Here is a 25,598-nt window from a genome sequence, read left to right on the forward strand (position 1 = left end):
TGGCTAGAATTTAGGATCTATTGTATTTTATGACATCAAAGAAATGACCCTATAGCTACATCAATTTATTGGTCTTTTTAAAATATTTTATTTATTTATCTGAGAGAGAGAGAGAGGGAGCAAAAGATAGAAGGAGCATGAGCAGCGGGGAGAGGCAGAAGGAGAGGGAAAAGCAGACCACTCACTGATCAGGGAGCCTGATGTGGGGCTCTATGCAGCTCCATTGGGGCCCAATGGGGCTCGAATCCAGGACTCCAAGATCATTACCTGAGCTGAAGGCAGATGCTTAACCAACTGAGCCACCCAGACACCACCCCATCCATTTATTAGTTTTCAATCTTTCTTCTGGAAGTAAACAGAGATCTAATTCCTTTCCCATGTGATTATATATATAATTATATGTATATATTGCCTCTCTCTCTTTCTCTCACTCTCTTTTTCTTTTTTTTTTTGACTAAATATCACTCCCCACTTTAAATAGTTAATTTAGAAAAGTTAATTTAGACAATCAATACCAACCTAACATTGTACCATGTGCCACCAAGGTGATGAGTTCCTTATGCTTGAATATTAAATTTTTTAAAAAGATTTCATTTATTTATTTGAGAGTGAGAGAGAGTGAGTGAGAGAGAGAGAACACAAGCAGGGGGAGCAGGAGAGGCAGAGGGAGAAGCAGGCTCCCCACAGAGCAGGGAGCCCGATGTGGGGCTTGATCCCAGGACCCCAGGATTATGACCTGAGCTGAAGGCAGATGCTTAACCAAATGAGCCACCAAGGTGCCCTTTGAATATTAAGTTTGAACAAATACTAATTTTGTCTAACTTTGAACTTTAGAAATTTCAACCCTCATATCACATAGGATTTCAAGTAGATAATTTTTATATTTTGTTTAAATCCTAATTTTCTATTGTTGTAGAACATCAGTAAGAGCATTAGAGTCTCCCCAGTAACTAGACGGAAATTTACATAATGACTCAGTGTTGAACAGTATTTATTTCATAGGGTTATTTTCAGGGATACATGAAATAATCTAAATAAGCACTTAGCACATCATCTGATATGTAGTGAGTACTCAGTAAATATTAGCTAATAATATACCTTCTAGTAATTACTCATGTTATTTTGTATAGGCTAAACTCTAAGGGGTAGAGCTCTGTGACACCTTCTAATTTATTTGCGTATCTGAAATACCTGTGATTGTGACTTCTGGCTAGTGTGTTTATTCCTAGCTGTGGTTGAATGAGATGTACACAGAGGCACAGCAGTCTCATGATGCTGAGAAATTCATCCCAATTTCAATGTTAGATAGTGAGTGGATCAGCTAGTTAGTGGCATGATCAAACGGACCTGAAAATACCAGTCACTCCCATCACAGCACACAAATTGATCTGTTTTTATGGTTGGAAATAATGCACACATTGCTCTTGAAACCACTCTATCACCACAAAATATTGCTATAGACAGTTTAATTCTTCTTGACTTCTGTGCTTTGGCTTATAGTGTGGGGAAAATAATATATAATTTATTAAGTAGTAATATTAAATCAAAGGAAGGGACTAAGAAACACTTCACCTGGTATTACCTGATTATTACTGAGTACTGGCATGGTCTCTCTCTCTCTCTTTTTTAATAAAGATAGGTTTGTTTAATTTGTACATTTACTTATATATTTTAAAATATGTGGTATATCGATTTATATTTTAGGAGCCTACTATTTGGAATTATATTTTAACTTTGCATTCATGTGAATAATGTTGAATCACATGTGCAATAGCATTTTTTTTAAAGGAAACAGCTATCACTTACATTTTAAAATTCGGAAGTGTGTCTTAAAGCTCTGTCCTCTTAGAGCTTAGCTTATACAAAATGACATAAGAGTAGTTAAGAAAAAGTATAGTAACAGCAAGGATGAGATCTTGCCATTTGTGATAACATGGATGGACCTAGAGGGTATTATGCTAAGGAAATAAATTAGATAAAAATAAATACCGTATGATTTCACTTACCAAAAAAAAAGAATGAATAAACAAAAAACCAAAATACAGAAACAAACCCACAAATACAGAGTACAAACTGATGGTTGCTAAAGGAGAAGGGAGTGGAGAGATGGGCAAAATAGGTAAAGGGGAGTGGGAGATATAGGCTTCCCTGTTATGGAATGAATAAGTTATGGGGATGAAGGTACAGCATAGGAAATATAGTCAGTAACATTGTAATAATGTATGGTGATAGATGGTAGCTACACTTGTGAGCATAAGGTAGCCTAGATCTGTGGATTTACTACATTGTACATCTGAAACTAATGTAATATCGCGTCAACTATACTTCAATAAAAAGTATAGTAATAGCCAATATTTATTAAGCATTTATTATATGTCAAGCAATGTTCCAAGTGCTTTGTGCAAATTATTTTGTATATCTCTAAAAATACCCTGTAAGGTAAATTTACCTGTCAATTACATTGACAGTAACATGTAAATGTCTATCTAGTCATTGGGGGGATCATTCTTTTAACTGATAATCATGCAACTATGGAAAGTTAAGATTTAAACAAAATATAAAGGTCATCTACTTGAAAGCCTAATGTGAAGCTTAAACCTTCCCTACACTGTTTCTACTAAGTGTTGTTCAAATTTAGTATTCAAATCTGAGATAATCATTGCCTCTGGATATTGCTCACCCCATTTCTGAACACTCAGCTATTGGAAAACTTTATTTCAAATTGAACTAAAATCTGCCTCTCTTTACTTCAGTTGTCTGTTTTCTAGGGGCAAGACAAAACAAATTACAATTATTAAGAAATGTATGCTATGCCGTCGCTCTAAGACTTTTCTTCCCAGACAAAATTTCCCAGTTTTCTTTAATTGTTCTGCATATGATCTATGTCAATTTATTCACTCTCCTAGCAGTGCTCCTGTGCATTAACTGTGGATTATGTCTCTCTTTCTTAGAGGCTGATACCTACGATAAGCTGGTGGTCAGATCAGCAGAACAGACTTCCAATTCAACTGTCCAGTTTCTTATTATTTCTCTTTTACCCCTTTATAAGTATAGCAACTTACTTTAACTTCTTTGTACCTCATCTATAAAGGGAGGATTATAAGCCTCTCCCTCATAACCTGACTGTTAAGTTTCAGTCAGCTATTCCCTGTAATATCTTAGGTATAGTTCTTGGCCCATGGAAGGTATTCAACAAGGGTTTTGTATTATTACCAATATTATCAGTATGACAATTGCCATCATAAGCTTTGTTCTCAAAGTTTGATCTTCCCATAGGGTAGTGGTAATTTTACCATAATTTTTCTAATATGTCTAAAATGGACTTGGTTTTTGAAAACAGTAGTACACTAGTAGAGATTAAAATTATAGATTGCATACAATTAATGTGTACACATATATGTGGGTATATATAATGTATATATGTGTGTACATTATAATATATGTACATTATATATGTAATATACCCCCAACTAGCTAAAGCACCGGTAGGTAAGAAACCATTTTAAAATATGTTACTCAATATGCCTACCCCAACTGGGAGATTTCTAAGAAGTGACAAATTAATTTATGCAGTTAATAAATATTTGTTGAAAGAATTAATTGTAAAATAATATGTTTCTCCAGTCAGAGAGTCTTCCCTATCCCATATATCCAACTGAATGGGCAAGTGACCTGGATTCTACTTCCTCAAAGTCTCTTGAACTGATTCCCTCCTTTATTTCACAACTGTGACAAGGTCAACTTTCATGATGTCTTACTGATAATCTAGGAAAACCTGATCCTCAGTCTCTCTGCAACTTTCTCTTCAATTTAATTCATCCAGAATACTCCCTGCTACAAGAATTGCATTTCTTGAATGCCGTTTGATGATTTATCATTCCACTTGTTAAGAACTGCAGCGAGTCACTACGCCTAGCCAGTTACCCTCAGTCTGGCCTTCGTCATATGGTCTAATTTATCTTTGCAGCGTTCACATGTATACCTTTATCCCTAGCCAACGCATTCTGCTCACAACTCTTTAAACACAATGTGGACTTTGTACTCTCACTGCACTTTTATTTGCTCACAGAGGCTAGCGTTTTCCTCCCTCTCATCTTCATTTACTGCAACTCTTCCAAGTGTCATCTCAAACACCACTTCATCCATAAAGCCTTTCTGATTCTCCAGCTCAACATAATCTCTTGAGACAGACACTAAACCCCAGGGCTCTTCGTCTGAACATTTCTTGGGCACTCATATTACACAAACATGTATCATGGTCATGGTTATATTTGTCTTATACCTATCTCATCGTAAGTACTTCAAATATAGATATGTGTCCTATTTTTTCATAGTAACTACTCACAATATTTAGCCAAGTTCCTTGAAAATCATATGACCTTAATAAATATTTGTTGAGCTGGTAGTTTTATAAGTCTTTAAGGTAAGCACGTGTGTTAAGATTTTAAATTTATTTTTCAAGGAAAATAAACATAACTATTTTTTTCTCTATGATAAATATGATAAGATACTCTTAGACATTTTTGGAGAATAACTTTGAAGAATTAATAGAAAATCCCTATAAGTGTAAACTGATTTTATAACATAATTCTGAGACACCTTACTTTTGATATTACATTAACATATTGATATATTCAAAACATCATTTACCCTATTTGCTTCTACACAGACCCACAAAATATAACAGAAATAAAATTTTCATTAAAAAAAATCAAAATTACTGGCTTGGTTGGTACTGCATTGCTTGAAGTGACAGCCAAGTTTTTCTTGATTTTTATTCATGTAAAATGATGTTTGCCAGCCACGAAACCATAGACTTACACACACACATGGTAAATACAACTAACACAGGGGACTGGCTGAAGAAACTTGGAATGCACACAGAAAAAAACTGTCAGAGTGAGGTCAGCTGACCAGAGATCTGGTCTGCAATGAATAGCTATTGCTTATTCAATAACTCTCCCCTCACCTGGCCTTCCCCCTAAAGATCCATTTGTCTTTCCAGGTTTGAGAACACAGCAGAGAAATTGTAGTAGCTTTATTCAGAGCTTGTAGGAAAACTCTAGTTCTTCACCAGTGTTTAGCAAAGAGCATGTGAGAACATATTGAGATGAGGGTTAAATCCCAAGAAAGTCACCTCCATCATTTTTTGTCTGATGCAAGAGATAGAGTTTAAGAGATTTCCCTCATGGTGAAAATGTGATTAATTATCCCATTATTATTCTTTTTCTCTTTTTTTTTAATTTTTTATTGTTATGTTAATCACCATACATTACATCATTAATTTTTGATGTAGTGTTCCATGATTCATTGTTTGTGCATAACACCCAGTGCTCCATGCAGTACGTGCCCTCTTTAATACCCATCACCAGGCTAACCCATCCTCCCCCCCCCCCCCCAGAACCCTCAGTTTGTTTTTCAGAGTCCATCGTCTCTCATGGTTCGTCTCTCCCTCTGATTTTCCCCCTTCATTCTTCCCTTCCTGCTATCTTCTTCTTCTTTTTTTTTTTTTTTTAACATATATTGTATTATTTGTTTCAGAGGTACTGGATGATAGACATTGGGGAGGGTATGTGCTATGGTGAGCGCTGTGAATTTTTTCTCTTTTTTATACCAGAGAGGTATAGTCTTTATTTACCCTTGAGTCAGTCTAGATTGGCAACTCAACACATACCTTCATTAATCTTCATCAAGTTGTACCACTGGCACCACTAATATTACGCAAATAACCATTGAGCAGTGACTCCTAGGCTGAAGGAAGAGAAAACCCTACTAATCTGCCACCACCACACACACACAGGCAATATTTGGCAATGTTTGGAGACATTTTTAGTTGTTACAATTGGGACAATGCTAATTGCATCAAGAAAGTAGAAACCAGAGATGCCAATAAACATCTTATGATGTACAGAACAGCCTTCCACCACACACACACACACACACACACGCACACACACAATATTTGATACCCAAAATGTCAATAGGGACACACAGAATAATGGTCAAGAGCAAGTCTTTGGGAGTCAGACTGCTTAGGGCCCACTCCACCTTCATCTCCAGCTCTTCCACATCACACCTGTATGACTTTGGACATTTTTTTTAACCATCCTAAGTTTTACTTTCCACATCTATAAAATAAGGGTAATAATATTCAAAGTTTTGTTTTGATCATGAAATTGCATAATTAATTTAATACTTAAAGCATGTAAGTAGAGTACCTGGAACATAGTAAATGCTCAACAATGCCACTTTAAGGTTATTATGTTCTAGTATTATTTTAATATTTATGGTGGGATTCCAATAAATGCTCCAGCTTGATATTGCATTTCTTGAAAGCAACAGTGGTAAATTTGCTTGAACATTGCATATCATATTTGTCAGAAAAAGAGGATCATTCTTAATCTGTTCCTCTATGTGCCAGATTTTGGTTCTATCTATCTCCTGTTATTGGTATTGACTTTTGATCATCTTTGTGACTGATAGAATGGTGAAATCAAGCACCACCATTAATGCAGGGTGGCTACTTATAAATATGTAACTTCTGTGGTCCTCAATAGAAGGAACTGTAATTTGCTTTAGATTATTCATTCTCAACATCAGATTTTCCTTCCTAATCTTAAACTCAGAGATTATTGGTTTCTGAGTTATCTCAATATGTATACATACATGGGATCATTTTAAATAAATGGGACTTAGTTTTAATATCATTCTCTCTGACTCTTATACTATCTGGTTCTTGATTTCAACTTGAGAATTCTAAGAAAGTTTGATGTGTCATCAATTTAAAAGTAAATTTGTGAGATGTAACTTTTGATTTTCAAGATGCATTAAAAGATGTAAAATTTAAATACAGAGTGTAGCATGTAGCAATGTCCCTGAGCCTTCCAAAACAATCCCAAATGAAAATATATATTCTCTAATATTGCACATTTCTCTGATTTCCTTTTCTTCTATTATAGTGGTATAAAATACTATCTAGCCAATGAATGGCTTTGGCACCAAGAGATCACAACTATCGCCAAAGTCCTTTTTTATCTCTTAGGATAGAACCTAAGACACTTCTAAACTTGTCTCTCTTCAAACTTTATCCTGACATCGTTGAGCTGTCTAGGTTGTATTTTTCTAACTCTTTCTGGAGGTGAATTCACTCACCGAGGCTAACTTGAGAAACTACTCCCCAGTTGTGGGTTATTTCTGTTTTTGCTGTTACATAAGAGGTGATAGTCCTTAACCCATTTCTCAGCCAAGACATCATTAGTAGCACTCCCCTTTTCTGGTTATCAATAGATGTTTAATCTTGACACAAACATAAATGAAATTCCCCATTATTTGAAATCGTATGATAAATATTTAGTGTTTTTAAACTGTGCTTAGAAGGAAAAGTTACCAACACTTTATGATGATATTCAAAATGCATATAGAGTACTCAATCTGTATTGGAGATGGGGAATTCTGGAGCCTCCCAAGATTTGAATTGAACGGATAGGAAATGTAAACCGATTTAAACGGAACATTGAGATCATGAGGTTGGCCCCTTGTGGTAGGGAGAAGTAGTTTCAAACCTGGGAGCTGCTATCACAAGCATTGTGATAATATAGAAAACAATACAAGAATTCAAAACATGAAATGATATTTTCATAGATGCATTAGAGCACAAATACTCAGGGATTTCTAGGATGGTTAGGGTTGCCAATGGCAAGGACCATAGGTTAATCAGAGAAGGACTCATAAGGGAAGTCAGCCTATAGCTATTTATACCTATAGCAGGTAACATGTTTGTGGTGACAAAGTCTGGTGCTCGCGAGAGCTCCTGCCCATAGTTAGATTAGTGCTCTGGCCCCACCTCCACTTGCTACCTGCTTGGGTTAGTGGAACATGCAAAGCACAAAATTAGGATCAGTGTCTCAAGGAATATTGATGCAGATGGAAAAGCAAGTAATTTTGTAGTATTTGAAGTCCAGAGTATGACTGGAGGTAGAACAGAAATTAAAAGAAACTATTAGTTGAAAGGTGAAGAAATAGACTATAGGAAAAGTGATGATCAGGAATTTTTGTGGTTATCCTCTTATGATGCATTTCATATTTATGCTATGCCTGATAGAATCAAAGTGTTCCAAGGAAGACTTCTAGATCACATGTGTTGAAAATGTTGTTTATGCTGCCATTAAAAGTATCTATTCTAACTTACATATCAAGATAAAAGAAGAAAGTAGCCTAAACTATTTTGGAGTCTCTTCACGAATGAGGAAAATATTGACCAAGTCTTAGTTCCATGTTCTTTCTATGACAATTTTATAGAGGGAGCTGAAACACTGGAAATGCATGTGGGTGAGATGTAAGAAGAACAAAAACATAATCAAAGAAAATTCTCCAACGGTATTTGGAGAAGGATGGTGGCAGTTTGTAGCATTATAGTTTGATGTACTTTTCTAGCATCTGCTGACTTAGTTCTATTCTCCTTAAATTCAATTGACGTTTCTGTATGTGTGAGTCTGATCTTGGCAAATCACTTCACATAAACAAAACTCAAACAAAGCTCACAGATCCTCTGGTTGAGTGAAGACTATGGCCAATAACGTATTTTCATAGCTCTGAAGCTGTGGCTGAGCACTCTTCATTTATTCAATAAAAAATCCACTATGCTATGTGCCAGGCACTGTTTTCCATACTTGGGATACACAGATGCATGAGTAAACAAAACTGAAAAACAAAACAGAACAAAGTGACCTTGACTTTACAAAGCTTCCATTCTAGTGAGGAATGGTCACAATAAATTAAAAACATAAAAAAGTAAATTTTATACTAACTTAGAAAATAAGTACTATGATAAAAGAGAAATGGCCAAGGGACTTGGTGCAAAGGCAGAGGGAGAAATGATAATTTCACATGGAGTGGTCTGGGTAGGTCTTATAGAGGTGACTTTTGAGCAAAACTTAACTCATTGACTGTCAAACATATTTTAGCTGCTGGGAATACATAATGAACAAAACAGTCTAAGTCTCTACTGTTTGTATTCTAGTGGGAGGAGACAGGCAATACAAATAAAGAATAATGTAATATGTCATGTAATGGAGACATCAGGGGTAGAGAATGATCAGAATGGGGTGTTCTTTCTGATAATGTGGACTGTGAAGCCTTTTTTATAGGGTGATATTTAAGCCACGTAATTCCTTAGGGTGGGACTTGGGGAAAGTAGACCTCAGGCAAATCATGTGTTATAACACTTCATTAAGGATAGCAATCCCAGGGAAGAGTGAGAAGAAGAATAAGACAGGGAAGGAGGGCAAGTGAATACAAAAATTTGTTCTTGATCTGTCTACTGTTTGTAATCAGACACTTCAGGGTGCTCACTGTCCCAGAGCCTTGTGTACTGTGGCACTCCTGGGTCCTCCACTGGGAAGACAAAGGGAACCTGTTGGTTCAGTGTCTCGCTTGTGAAAGTTATACCCTGTGTTGTGTTAATTTCCCAGCATTGCTGGGCTGCTCATGTGTAGGTTCTAAGCTGGTCCCATAGTTTCTTATGACTTATTGGTGCCAGAGAAGTTGAGGTAGATGGTGAGAGGGGGACATGTGGAACACGGATGTGGGACAACTCACTATGGACTGAAAACCTGCAGGGTTTGTGGCCTCAATGGAGCTGGGGCACTATGTGGCAAAGGTCTGTAGACACAGGTGAGGTTGAATTGATCTGATTCAGTGCTCAAGAGGGAGCACGGATTTTATGCCATGAGCACAAATCATTTTTAATTAATGGGGGAAAATTCTCTTAGATCATTTAATAGTTCTTTCTATTAATCATGATGTCTGATATTGTTCCATTTATCACAGTATCACTCAGTCTTAATTCCAAATCAATGGTCTCTAATATTTATGACAAAAGATCATTGGGAAACTAATAAGGGGTGGAAGAGGAAAAGCATGTAAACAAGAACCCCTAGAAAAGAAGCATAAATTTGTTTTATTTGAATATTTTATAAAAGCTGAGAAAACTTTTACTCAAATACATTTTCTTATGCATCATTTTGGCTCCATCAAATGAAGAAGGTTGAATTTAAAATTCTGAACTACTTGAGTGGTACATCTTTGCATCACCTTTAAAAATACCTATTTCAGCCTGCATGTGGAGATAAAAGAAGGACATAGTGTACAAGAGGTTTAAATATCTTTATTGCTTATTACAGACAATTTGAACTCCATCTGTTTTGGGTGTTTCAGTTCTAAGCACCAGTTATCTGAAGCAAAATAGACAGGACAGACTTTAATTCAACACATCAGTATGAAATTTCACAGCCCCCGTAGAGAGAAAAGAAGAACAATTGGATATGCTCTGTTATCTTCTCAGTCTCTATTCTGTGTGTGGGATATTGTTCATTTGATTGAAGTCATTCCAAAGCACTAAGCCAAATGTCTCGGATTTCACTCTTTCACTCTTTTCTTGAGGACAATTTTATTAGCATATAATACATGCATGTATATCTGTTAGTATTTAAAATAAAGAGCTCTTAATTCACAATTCTGTATAGAACCAGATTTTTCATCCAAAATGAAGCTAGCTTGTAAAGCCATCAATTTTCTTTTCTCGAGATTGGAAAACTATATTTAAAAAATGCTTTTTCATCATGGAGAGGTGGATCAGACAAAATAATTGCAAATAAGACTTCGGATTATTATTATTTTTTTTGATGGAATGTCTATGAAAGCACCAGTTAAACTTGTCTCTTTGATTCAATCCTGAAGTGATTTCTCCTCTTGTTTGCACTGAGCACTTTCTGCATGGCAAAGAGAAATCAACACCTCTGCAGAAACAACCAAAAAAGATGGTTTAAGATATTCTGTTATTGATTAAATATGATTATGATTTCTTTCCTAAATTCTGTCTCCTGAACAGGATGGAATGATGCATCTGTCTGTCCATGTCATCTTCTATCACCTGAGCAGTCCTTAGGCTATCTACTTCATCCAGAGAAACAAGAGCTACAATGCCACCTAAAAGATTCTGATTTTTCATCAGGGTAGATATTCAGGTGATAAGGGCAATGTTTTAGGTAAATTTTAAAGAAGAAACTTTCCTGAAGGTTGTATAGACTTTTGTTTTGAAAACTACTAGCTAAAATCAAAGATGCTGGGTTTTCATCTGGCCACTTCAGTGAAATCAACAATGTTTGGACAATAAAATTAGAAAAAGAAAGTAAAACTGTGGGGGAACAAAACTACTAGTTTATTTCTTCTTGTCCTTGTATTGACAAAACTGTGTTATATCAACCCAGTAAGCTACTAAAAGTGTAAATAAGAACAACATGGGCACCATAAAAATATTTGAAGATTTATTCAGTTCTAACTACTGGATTTCTTTTGATTTTAATGTTGGTCATAAGCAGTTTCTTAAAACTTTTAGGCTTTAGTTGTAAAAATTATTAGCATCTTTTCATGAAAATAGTAGCATCAGTTCCACTTGTCAAATCCCCACAATAGTCATCACACCTGGTAGATTCTTTTTCAAATATCTCACCCCGATGTCCTTTTCTTTCTTATGGCACTCTCTTTATCTAACTGATGACCATTTATCCTCATACTTTCTCCTATAGCCTCCTTACTGATAATCTATCCACAACAAGACCCCAAGATAGATTTGTCTAGAAACAGATTTTATGGATTTCAATGGCTCACTATTGCATATAGTAGGGGTCAGAGTGCCTATAAGACTTTTTCACTCGTCTTAACCTCTCCCGCGTCCACAGAGGGTCAGGCAATGCACGCGTTTTCATTTCCTGAACACTCATGCTCTTTTCCTCTTTGCCTTCATTCTTTTTCTCTCTTCTATTGAAAATACTCTTCCCCTGACTTTTCTGCCTCCCAGCTTTCTTGCCCTTCATTGTATATATCACAGGCTTCTGTGAATCTCTTCCCAAAGAATCAGTCATGTCCTTCTATGTGCTTCTATAGAATTTGTCCTGTTTCTCTGTGGTGTGCAGGTTAAGTAAACTACTTGAGGCTGTCAGCAACTCACTCATTCACTCCACTCATAATTAACAAGCCCATTTTGTTCCATTCTATTTAATACTGAGCATATAGCAGTGAATATAACAAAAGAGTCTCTGCATTTTTGAGGACTAGTAGATCTCCAACCTCAGAAGGTATATTAATCACTTGAGGCACTTTACCAAAATGCAGATTTCTGAGATACGCCATCAGATATTCTGGTCCAAAAACTTGGGGTATGGTCCAGGAATATGCCTTCTTGTGACCCACTCTAGGAGACTGGTGGATGTGGCTCACTTTCACAATGCAAGACATATGTCAGTAGACTTTATGCTCTCTCAAGCATGATAAATGTCATTGCTTATCTCATTTTATTTTATTACTTTATTTTTACTCCTATATTCCCAGCAAGTAGGTTAATAACTGGTACTTCATATGTTCTCAATATATAATTATGACAAAATGAAGCTCTCATGGAATTGATAATCTAGTGGAGGAATGTAGATTACACAGGTGATCATTATACCATATACCATGATTCAGGAATGAGGGTGCTGTCTTATAAGAAGACATTTAACAATGGTTGCTTAGTCAGGGAAGCCTTCTCAGGAGGAGAGATATTGAAATTGTCACCCAAGGGTAAATAAAATGTTACCAGGCAAAATGAGAGGGGAAAAGAATGGCCCTGGCTGAAAACACAGCCTGCTCAATACTTGGTAGTTAGGGAGAGCGCCCACTGGCAGGGATAAGGTAAGGTGTCTAGCACACAATAGAGTCACAATAAATATGTGCTGAATGAACAAATACACTTTGTATATCATTGGATGATATGATAAATATTTAACACAATCACTGGCAGATAGGGGGTGCTAAATGTACTAAGTATTTACTAAAATGAATAAACATAGTTTTCTCAAGTCACTACAGGTCATCAAAAACTGTAGGTGACTATCTTTTAATAAATCATAAATTTTAAGTTGGGTTGTGATTCTTATATTGTAAATAAAAAAAATTTAAGCACAAATAAGCACATATCTCTTCAGTTTCTCTAAGTTTGCCTCAGTCTAAAATCCATGTGTCCTGTTGCATATTTGAATGCCTTTGAGACCATAGTCATTTCTATAAAGCAAGTTTTACAATCAAATGAAGTAGAATTAATAATATACTTCAATTTCAGGCAACTTATTCATGTCATTTTTGTAGAGAAGGCAATTTTCCTCATTATTAGATCTTCATAAATTTCCATTTTAATTGCTTTGTATTTTAATTGGAAAAGATAGAGTCTTTAATCCTTTTTTATACATTAAATAATTGAAGACATATGATCTAACCTAGATGACAAAATATTTGTTCCTTTTACATACTGTGGGGAACTTTTGAATAACTGCCTTCAAATGTGATTTTAAAGTGTGTAATTCTACACAATCAGTTACCAAGTTATAAATTCAAAGTCCATTTTCTAGAGCTACTGGACATTCTACTAGGCAGAAGGGAAACTTGACAGTGACTTTCCTAAGTCAGTCCCTGTGTTGCTGCATGACAATGCAAAGCACTTACTTCCTCTAGTGGCTGATCCTGTTGCCACATCTTTTTGCTAAGCAGAAGGGTTTACTTTCCTCTTGAGTCATGAGATACTAACTAAAGATAAAAGCAATAGATGATACTTTGCTTTTAACTGGAAGGATTCTCTTCTTATGGAAGGAATTTGGGGAAGCCAGTAGAAAAGACTATAAAACTGTAAAAGAGAAGCTGTTAATGTGATTTTTGAAAGTAATGTAGGATATGAAAGCCTATCATATGTGTGTAAAATCCATGAGGCAAAGACTTTGTAAGGTCTACACAATCCTTAGTGCGTGGTAGTTATATGTAATTTACTCCCTGACTTAGTGGCTTATATGGAGATGGGTTTCAAATACTTATTAAAACTGTATCTGCTGAGGGGATTTTATGAGATTTAATGACAACAACTGACACAATGTGGTGCCATGACACACATGACTAATGACAGCTCAAAATAAGCCAATTAAGACTTCAGAAAAATACAACTGTATCAGAATTAATAAATGGTCCAAATAGCATTTCAAAAATAAAGAAAGCATGGATTGTTCAATAAATGGGGTGGTGAGAATTAGCTGTCCACTTGGGTTGGGAGGAAATGACATGGAAGTTATATCCCTGTTTCACAATTTTTACAAAAAATCAATTACAATTGGATTAAAGATCTAAACATAAAAACTGAAACCATATGCAAACTAGCAGGCTTTGCTTAATAATGATACTAAACACCAAGCTGAGAAAGGATTGTAGTTTAACAGATTGAAATATTTAAAAATTTCTGCTGTTAAAGCATATTAAATCAAGTAAGAAGGTAAAAGTCAAGAAGGGAAGGGTTTTGCAATATGTACAAATAAAATGGTGGCATCTTTAATATGCGTAAATGCCTTTATAAATGATTAAGTAAAATGCAAATACTCCAGTAAAATGGGTAGACAACATGGACCAGTAAATTACAAAGGAATAAGAGAAATAACCAATACACGTTCATAAATCACCAATATTGCTAATAATCCAAGGATTTCACATTGTGAGTTATTTTTCAAGAATGAGACCACCAAGCATTAAAACAGGAGGAATTTTCCATTGTTGTTAAGAGTAAGGAAAAAGGTGTATTCAAGTGGAATGGTAATAAGGGAATAGATTGTTTAACTTTTCCAGGAGAGCCATTCAGAAATACTTGTGAAACATTTTAACTATCAATATCCCTTTCTCTAGCAATCCCACTTGCAATCTAGATTGGCAGATTTTCAATGATTACAATAGGTCATAATTGGTTGTATAATTGGGATTACAGACACTATGTTATTGGTACCCCAGAGAGACAATATTCAATTTTATTTTCGGAGACTCAAACAAGGAAAATCATTTACTTGGAAGTGGATAAAAAGCTTGGTGTGATTGCTTTTTGGTATTTACCTAAAGAAATTGAAAACTTATGCCCACACAAAAACCTACGCACAGATGTTTATAGCCATTTTATCCACAATTGCAAAACTTGGAAGCAACCAAGATGTCCTTCAGTAGCTGTATGGATAAACTATGGTGAATCCAGACAATGGAATATTAGTTAGGACTAAAAATAAATAAGTTATCAGCCATAAAAAGACATGGAGGAAATATAACTGCATATTACTAAATGAAAGAAGTCAACCTGAGAAGGCTACATACCATATGATTCCAATAATATGATACTCTGGAAAAGGCAAAACTATGGAAACAAAAACAATTGGTGGTTGCCAGGGGTTTGGAAGAGGGTGGGATGTATAGGCAGAGCAAAGGGAGTTTTTAGGACGATGAAATACCCTATATGATACTGTGTTGGTGGATACATGTCATTATACATTGTTCAAATCCATAAAATGTACAACCAAGTGTAAATATTAATGTAAACTTTGGTCTTTGAGTGATTGTGATCGGTCAGTGTAAATTTACCAATTATAAAAAAATGTACCACTGTGGTGGCAGATGTTGATCATGGGGGAGGCTGGGCGTGTGTGGGAGTGGGGGGAATATGGACAATCACTGTACCTTCTCCTCAATTTTGCTATGAACCTAAAAAAATCCTGCTGTACAAATAAAATACAATTTTTAAAAATGTAGTATGGTATTTAGGGCTACATGAGTTTATTTTTTTACAGAGTCAGAGTTCTGGAGGGCTGAGGAAAAGATGTAGAGAAAGGAGAAGAGTTTGGGGCTGGAACAGACACAAAGTGTGGGAGATGATATGGTGGGATACATAAATGGAAGGCACTGACAAAGAAAACCAGGATGATGTATTAGTTTCAGTAGTCTTTAGAAGTAGAACAGATACTCTTTCTTGATAGAATTCAAATACAGCAGAGAAAGAAGTTCTAGAATGGTTATTACAGGGAGTCTGGCATGTTTCTGCCTCTTGACGTACAGAAAATAATGTGTGGTTTGTCTCTGTTGGTGGCACAAAGGGAATAAACCTGATGCCCATGTTCCTTTATATGGGGAGGGACGGGTGGGAGAGAAGGAGTGAGGTACCCGAGACAAAGCTGAGTGTCTTTGGTTGACAATTTTTTGTCCACTCAGAAGATTTTGTCCAGGAACTGATGGTAGAATGATCATACCACTCTCCTTAATGTGGTCATAGGGTTGGCGGCTGCTGGTACTGGTTGGTTGAGTACAATTACTCAAAAACACTACGTTGGTTGAACAGAATGACTCAAATGGTGTGATGACCTCAACAGTATGAGCACAGTGCTATCATAGGATACCATATATATATATATATATGAATATAAGACAAACCTAATTACTATTTGCAAGATTATTTTGTTTTATGAATCTTAGCTAGTTCCAAAAAACATTTCAATCAATACAAACTATAGTCAAAATTGCTTCAAAATAACATGTTTGTTGAATAAATGTAGGTGATCTCCTAAATCAGTGATGTTCAGGGAATGTATGCCTTATGATTTGATTTTCAAAACTAAGAATTATTATATTCCGTATATTCATGCTAGGAAAGCAATAATACAAAAGAAATCAAGGAATTATATTTGATAATGTGCAATGTCATAGAATGAAAGACAACAATGATGAGACACTGATGTATGCAAATTTATTCGTTCAGCAATAAAAAGATTGTTATGCTGTGATACGCGTTCTGACCTTAAGGAAAATATCTTCAAAAAAAGATAAATTATTGATTTTTAAAATATTATATAGCTTATTTCTAAAAACAGAGATTCCAGAAAAAACATTTAATTTTTGAAATGCAATAAGTAGCCAGGAAGAGAATAAGAATAATAAGAAAAACCACAGGGGCACCTGGGTGGCTCAGTCGTTAAGCGTCTGCCTTCGGTTCAGGTCATGATCCCAGGGTCCTGGGATCGAGCCCCGCATCGGGCTCCCTGCTCCACGGGAAGCCTGCTTCTCCCTCTCCCACTCCCTCTGCTTGTGTTCCCTCTCTTGCTGTGTCTCTCTCTGTCAAATAAATAAATAAAATCTTTAAAAAACAAAAAAGAAAAACCACGTATGGGAACAAATATAGTTGGGAAATGCTCCATTTTTAAGTTAAAATAATCTGATCTTATTTTTTTTTTATTGGATTTATGTCCCTAGATTTTTCAATACTGGGATATTTGTTTTGCATTAGAGAAAAGGGGAGAAATGTGCCACAACATTTTACATTTTTCATTATTTATTTAAAACACTCTTATTATCTGCTTTGACTTTTACAGCTCTGTGTATGTATGTACATACATATATATGAACATACACCATTTATCATATGCACACACATATGTACATATCACATTTCTTCACAAATTATCTTTCTTAAATATAACCTTAGTTTCAAAAGATGTGTAATTTAAAGATATATCTTTTTATTAGTCAATAAAATACTTGGAAAATATAGTAGCATCCTATTTTTCAATATATTATGAGTTTGACAAGTGTAATTTTCTCTAAAATATTCAAGGGAGCTATAAATAATTATCAGATTAAATCACTTTGATTATTCTTATTGCACAATATTTTTCCTCAAGAGATGAAACAGTCTATAAATTTTTATCCTGTAATTTGCTGTTTGAAATTTAAAATTGTTGGTGGTCAATCAATTCTTGTAGAGAGTGCAGTTACTCTTTCCTCTCCCAATACACGTTTATTAGAATTTTACATTATAAACTTTGTGGAAAGTTTATTTTACATTCCAACTTAGTAGCTTTCAGTATCTAGATTTAGCTGGATATCTTAAAGTAAAGGGAAAATAATATGTAATAGGTACTACTAATATGCCAGGAATTATTTTATGCTAAATAATTAAATCAAAAGCTCCCCCCACATCCAGAGCAGACTAACATAAAAGTGAAAATCCTGCAATTCATTAATTTTGTCATAAATAACAATTATTAATTTTCTTCTCAATGACTACGCCTCTAATGAAAAACTAAAACTAAACAATTCATTATCTGTTATTATATCATTGACTATATCTCCCTATGCTCTGCCTTTTATTCTCATGACTTATTCCTTCCATAACTGGAAGCCTGTATCTCCCACTTCTCTTCATGCATTTAGCTTATTTCCCTCATCCCCTCTCCTCTGGCAACCATCAGTTTGTTTTCTGTATTTATAGGTCTGATTCTGCTTTTTGTTGTTTTTTCATTTGTTTTGTTTTTTAGATTCCACATATGAGTGAAATCATATAGTATTTGTCTTTCTCTGTCTAATTTTACTTAACAAAATAACCTCTACATCCATCCATATTGTCACAAATAGCGCAATCTCATCCTTCTTTATAGATGTATATGTAATATTCCATTGTGCATATATATATATAGCACATCTCCTTTATCCATTTGTCTACTGATGGACCCTTTGGCTGCTTCTATATATTGGCTACTGTAAATAATGCTACCATAAACGTAGGGGTGTGTATATCTTTTTGTTTTGTTTATTTATTTGTTTTATTTAAATTCAATTAGCCAATGTATGGTACATCATGAGTTTTTGGTATAATGTTCAGTGATTCATTAGTTGTGTATAACACCCAGTGCTCATCACATCACGTGCCCTCCTTAATGCCCATCACCCAGGTACCCTGTCCCCCCACCCACTTCCCTTTCCACAACCCTCAGTTTCTTTCCTGGAGTCAAGAGTCTCATATGGTTTGTCTCCCTCTCTTGTTTTTTTCCCCTTCAGTTTTCCCTCCTTTCCCCTATTGTCCTCTGCACTATTCCTTATGTTGCACATATGAGTGAAACCATATGATAATTATCTTTCTCTGATGGACTTATTTCACTTAGCATAATACCCTCCAGTTCTATCCATGTCGATGTAAATGGTAGGTATTCATCCTTTCTGATGACTGAGTAATATTCCATTGTTTATGTAACCACATCTTCTTTATCCATTCATCTGTTGAAGGACATCTCAGCTCCTTCCACAGTTTGGCTATTGTGGACGTTGCTGTTATGAAAATTGGGGTGTTTCCTTTTGGGGGGATTAAACACCCAGTAGTATCATTATTGAATCATGTGGTATTTCTATTTTAATTTTCTGGGGAACCTCCATACTGTTTTCCTCAGTGGCTGTACCAGTTTAAATTCCCACCTAATAGTGCATGATGGCTCATTTATTCCAGTGACATAAAAGAAAAAAAAAAGAAATAAAAGGGAAAACTATGTGAAGTGATGAATCTGTTAATTATCCTGATTGTGGTAATCACTTCACAAAGTATACATATATCAAATCATCCATTATATACTTTAAATGTATATAATTTTGTCAATTGTTCCTCAATAAAGCTGGAGAAAAATAAGTAAAAATAAATAAAATAAAGGTTTAATTTACTTCCCTTTCAAAAAAATTCATTTTTTATAATTTTGCCATAAATAATAATAAATTTTCTTCTCAATTACTATGCCTCTAAAGAAAAACTAAAATTACCTATTTGCCATTATGCATATTAAATAAATACCTAATTTTAATATTATTTTCAGTTGTTGTTTAGGTTTATAGATATATTTTCCACCAGACAAGATGGAGAAAAGAACCACTTATCACTTTACATATAAGTGTTCAAATCTTATTCATCATTCCTTACATTTCTGTGTTTAAATTCTAAATCCATTCATATTTTTTGCAAGATATATAGTTGGTTTTGGCACATTTTCTTCAATCACATTTTTTCCCCTAATGTCTGCAAAAACCATCTGAAAAACTAGAAACCCACAGACTTGTGGGGACTTTTTGGTTTATGAAATTAAGAATGACCACAGAGAAAAAAATTAAGTCAACTTTCGAGTCAGAAGTTCAACTCTCTGCCAATTTTTTAAAATTTGTATTCATCTGCAAGCCAACTACCCATTACTGTATTTCTCATTCCAATTACCTAAATGTGCCAGAATAATTTATACAGTAAACCTGATGTATCATAAATGTGAAAATAAGTAAATTATTCACATAATACTTTTTTATTTCTTCATAGACAAACTCTAGGTATCCAAAAGCTTCATTAGATTTTTCTAACAACACTTGAAAATTGAATTTTTCATATTTCCGCTCACATTGCTTTTTCCAATATTATTAACTGTATTCTATTCTCAAAAGAACATCTGCCTTTTACCTTTTATTTTTCTTGCTGTCTAAATCTAACCATTAGATTTAGGTCCTAGATAGATAGATGATAGACAGATGATAGATAGATAGATAGATAGATAGATAGATAGATAGATAGATAGATAGATAAATGATAGATGGTAGATAGTTAGGTCCTATCAGATCTACATTCAAACATTCAAATAATCGCATTTCTCTTTCTGCCCCTCCTAATCTTATACACTCATAACAGATGACCCAACATTATTATAAAAATAGGTTCCTAACTCTCCTTGCCTTTTCTCCATGTCGTCCTTGCAAGCTATCCTCGGTTCCTAGGTTCATAATCTTTTCTTCCCAACATTCAAATACCTTCAATGACAATCAGGAGCCAGACTTTCAAGAGACTGCACATTTGGTGGTAGCCCTTGTGTTTATAACTAAGCAGGTTATTTTGAGGAAGCCTATGGCACCAAAATCACCACATAAACTACATTCAAATTGGTTCACTTTTCCCTGGCATCAGTCTCCAAATACCCACTGCCATATTTATTTTGGAGTCACAATTGTTAACCTCGGGTTTATCTTAGATTTACATGTGAAGCTTTTGAAAACATGTGTCCCTATGTCAAGCCCTAGAAATTATGAATCTGCCATTCTGAGGAGGAGAGGGAGTTCAGATTTAAATGTTTCTGACTAAACACCATGAATTTCCATGTTTTTTTTAATATGGAATGTTCTTCCTCTTATCACCAAATGTTCAAATTCTACTCCTCAGGTCATATCTCAAATGCTAAATGCTATAATTTCTTCTGTGATAAATCTCCTCACCCCAATTAGGAAAGAACACTTGGTCATCTGAAATTCTTCAGTACTTGATATAATGTGGACATCTCTATAGACCATAACCCTTTCTATTTATATGCCAAATGCCTTAGCTACTTTTCTCACCACATATTTTTCTGAAGACAAACTTGGCTCTGTTTTATTTTTGTATTGTCTAAAGATCCTTACAATTAGAAGATGCTAAATAATTACTTGTGGGATGAATTTATCCCACAAATGGCAATGTGTTCCCGGCAAAAAAAAATTTCTAGCTGAGGTAGATAATGTGGCTTAGACAGAATCAATCAATTTTATATATTGATTAGATAAAAAGTAATGTACCCTCTCATGCTCTGCAGTGCTTATTCTTGATTCAGTGTCAGTGTTCTATCCCTAGAAAATTAGATAGTTATCCTTCCATTTTGAGAGTGCTACCCCATTTTGGTAAGGCAATATATTTTCTCTAAATGGTTCTCCCCTTCTCCCTCTGTAATCCCAACCCAATTCTTAGAAAACACTGTAGAAAATAATTATCTTTGCTACTGACTAATCTGGAAGCTGATCAGGGATGGTGCTTGAGAAAATTAGATTATATTCACATGAGATTAAATGATTCTACCTCAGACTGTGATCCATCTACACTACCACCAACCAGATGGAAACCTGATAAACGTGATAGACCAGCCAGCGGATCCATTCTATGCATTGTGTCCTTCTTGACATTATTGATTTCTTCTTTGTATTTGAGCCATTAAAGTATCTATAAATTCTCAAACTCCCAAGTCTTTCATTGCCCAAGGGGAGCCCTAAAAATTACAGTCCTCGTTGACTGTAAGGTGATGCTAAGGAAGATTGCTTCTTTCCAAATGCTCCCCTAATGTCTGCAAAAACCATGGAAATGTATGTTGATGATGACTTCTCAATTATATCTCTGGATTTGAACACAGCAATTCCTTCTATGTTACTTGCACTGCTCCTCATGTCTCTGATCCTTGCCTTTGAATCACAGAAAATTTGCGGGAAGTTCTTTCTCCACTTGAATTGTGAAGAAACGTGCCATTTCCCATGCAACCTGTGCTTGGAAAAGCTCCAATACTTTTATTATTTATTTATTTTTACCCATCATCACCCAGTTTACTAAGAGGTAAATTGATGGTGTGGGCGAAAAGTTTAAACAAACATCCGAGAGGAAGTCATGGTGAAGGCAAGGAGAAGTTCCATGCCTGAGGAGGTAGACGATGTATGGGGAAAACTTCTTCACATTTGCTCCCCATGGCTCAGGCAGAATTACATAGCTTAATATACAGGAACAGCTACTGCCAAGATACACCTAAAACTAATCTCATGGTTCTGTGGTTCCATAGAATGTTTTCTAATTCAGTAGGGGAAATTTGCAGAACCTTGTCCAAACCCTCGAAGCATACCTATACTGTATATTTGTGTATTTTGTTATAAAACGAGTGAAAATGTTCAAACACCTTAAAAAAAAACTCTCTCTAATTTTTAGTAATTAACATCTTATTCCCAAAGAGATCATTCACATTTTCAGAGACCAGGGTTATATCCTGCATCCTTTGTATTGATAGTACCCATTTAAATACAACCTTTGACATTTTACTCAAAATTGAATAAATGATTTTAATTGAGTAAAAATTGTTTTGCAGAATAGATTACAATAATTTTAATTCATTTGAAACAGGCTTTAAGAACTGTTTCAACTTGTAAATAATATGAAACAAAAGCAACACCCAAAATAATTGGTCCCATTTTCTTCATAATTACCTTTTAGTATCACTTTATATAACTAAGGCGTTTCTCTAGAAATCAAATACGGTGAACCTTCAAGGCATGCACACACTTTCGGGACATCTGCAACAGATTTTCTTATATTTCTTAGTATAAATATGCTACCAAAAAGTAAGTGCAGTTCAACACTAATTTATTTCTTTCACGTGACTAGGATTGTTATGGACTGAAGACTTATGCCCGCCCCCCCCCAGATTTCATATGTTGAAATCCTAACCCCCAATGTGATGGTAGTAGGAGGTCGGAGCATTGAGAGGTAATTAGGTCATGAGGACTGAACCCTCATGAACAGGCTTTAGCATCCTTATAAGAAGAGACAAGAGAGCTTGCTGCTCCTTCTCACTGCTCTCCACCAGGTAAGGATACAACTGAAAGAGCCATCTGATCATTCAGGAAGAGAGCCTTCATCAAGACTGACCAGCATGCTGATCTTGGACTTGAGCCTCCAGAACTGTGAGAAATAACTGTTGTTGAAGCCACCCAGTGTATGGTATTCTGTTTAAGCTGCCCAAATTGACCAAGACAAGCATATTCATTTTATTTGCCAATTTTTCTATTGATTTCTTCTCTTCTGTATTGTTTATTGGTAACAGTTCTTTTTATGTTAAGGTAGTAAAGAATGTAATCTAAGTATTAAAGAAGCAAATCCAGGTATTAACACGTCTCTACCTCTAATTCAATTTTATATTTTTCCAGTCTGCCAAATGGTGCAGATTCCTGTGCAACCTACTTCAACATAGACGAGGGGCGAGGAGGAGGAAGGGGAAATTCTCACTGCACAGGCACACTTGCAATCTGGCTTCGTTGCTCTGAGTGCAGTAGATATCTCAATGTTGAGTGGTTCTGCCAGAGAAAATCTCTACTAGGCATTTCTAACAGCAATTGTCTAGCATGGCGAATGCTACCGCCTGGTCACTGATGACTCTCCACCTTGGTTTATACACTTAACACTTTGCCCCCAGTGTGTTTCATGCACAGATGACCTTCCCTTAGAGGGAACTGTTACTGTATATGAGGTTTATTTTATAATAGCTTAGAGCCAAATACCTCCCACTGGATCCACACTGATGTCTAGGACACCTAGATCTTGCTGGAAGTGTTATTCACTCCTATAGAGGTGCATGGTCTCTTTAATTTGCCAGATAGCTGCAATCCTGACCTTCTTTAAATCCATGAGGATAGGATTTAAAGCATTCTGCTCCAGTTATCTATTCTAGTTTAATAAACTACCCCAAACTTAATGGCATAAAATAACAATCTTCTTATGCTCCCATATTCTGTGGGTAAGGAAGTTGAAAATGCCACAGTGAGGATGGCATTTCTCTGCTCCCCAATATCTGAGGACTTGAAAGCAATGCATTGAATGGCTGGGGTCACTGGAATCACCTGGAAGGACTTTAAAAATCCAAATGCCCAGGGCATACCTATCCCAAACCAATTAAATCAAAAGGAAGGGAGCCCAGCACCAGTACTTTTTAAAGTTCACCAGATGATTCTAATGTGCAGCCAAGATTGACAGCCAGTGTCATGGGGCCAGTACATTCTCATTACTATCCTTGGTAATGATTCCCCTGGATATATTCTTTTTTTAAATTTTATTTTATTATGTTATTTTAATCACCATACATTACATCATTAGTTTTTGATGTAGTGTTCCATGATTCATTGTTTGTGTATAACACCCAGTGCTCCATTCAATACGTGCCCTCTTTAATACCCATCACCAGGCTAACCCATCCTCCCACCACTGGATATATTCTTATGTCTTCTGAGATTCAGAATCAGTCATCTTGCTAAGTTTCAAAAAACAACTCTTTAGAGTGTTGATTCTAACATTTGAAATATATCGAATATTTTGGAGGAGAATTGTCACCTTTACAATATTAAGATGATCCATACAAGGATATCCCATTTTTCTTAGATTATTTTCATATCTTTTAATGTTATTTTACTGTTTTGAATCTGTATTTACTTAAATAACATTTGATAAGTTTATTCTTAGGTATTTTATTTTAACATTTTTGGATATTATAAATGGGATTTTCCCCATTTATGTTTTTAATTGCTTGTTTGGGATATATAGTTAGACTACAAATTTTTTTTAATTTAATTTAATTTAATTTTATTATGTATGTTAGTCACCATACAATACATCGTTAGTTTTTGATGTAGTAACCATTGTGCATTTTGTTATGGTTGATATTTCATCAATTTGGCTTTTTCTAGTAAAAAAGTTATATCATCTATAAATAATAAAAAAATTTCCTTACTTAGTTTCCAACATTTACACTTCCTTTTATGTTCTTACCTTATTTTAGTGGTTTAGCATATAGGAAATACTAAATAATCACATCAAAAACTGGCCAAAATTGATCACTTAATGTGATGGATTTTTGTTCTGCTGTTTCAGGAGGTATCTAAAAGGAGATGGTTAATGATAAGTTTACTCGAATAATTGTGCCTTCCTGAACAATCTATAATTACTGGTTAACCATGAGCCTGATGAAGAGATTGGAGAGACGGAAACATGAGACTGCTGAAGAAGGATGGAAAAGATGAGACTAGCTATCAGAGGATGGAAAGCATGAGAGCTTGGAAAATACTCGGTGATAAAACAAATGCTATTGGGAATACGTTTTCTAGAAAACTTTCCAAAGCAATTGAGGTATGATATGGATGAGGATGAGACGGATGGATATCTAGAATATTCTGGATACATGCATGCAAATCACTCTCTGACTGCCTTTACAAAAACAGTTTCCTTGAAGCAGTCATTTCGAACTTGAGCCCATGCCAACAGCACATGGAGGTCTTCCTAAAATATATATTCCTGAGTCCCATCCCCAGAGTTTCTGATT

This window comes from Phoca vitulina, unplaced genomic scaffold, assembly GCF_004348235.1.
Source record: "Phoca vitulina isolate PV1807 unplaced genomic scaffold, GSC_HSeal_1.0 scaffold72, whole genome shotgun sequence".
NCBI lineage: Eukaryota > Metazoa > Chordata > Mammalia > Carnivora > Phocidae > Phoca > Phoca vitulina.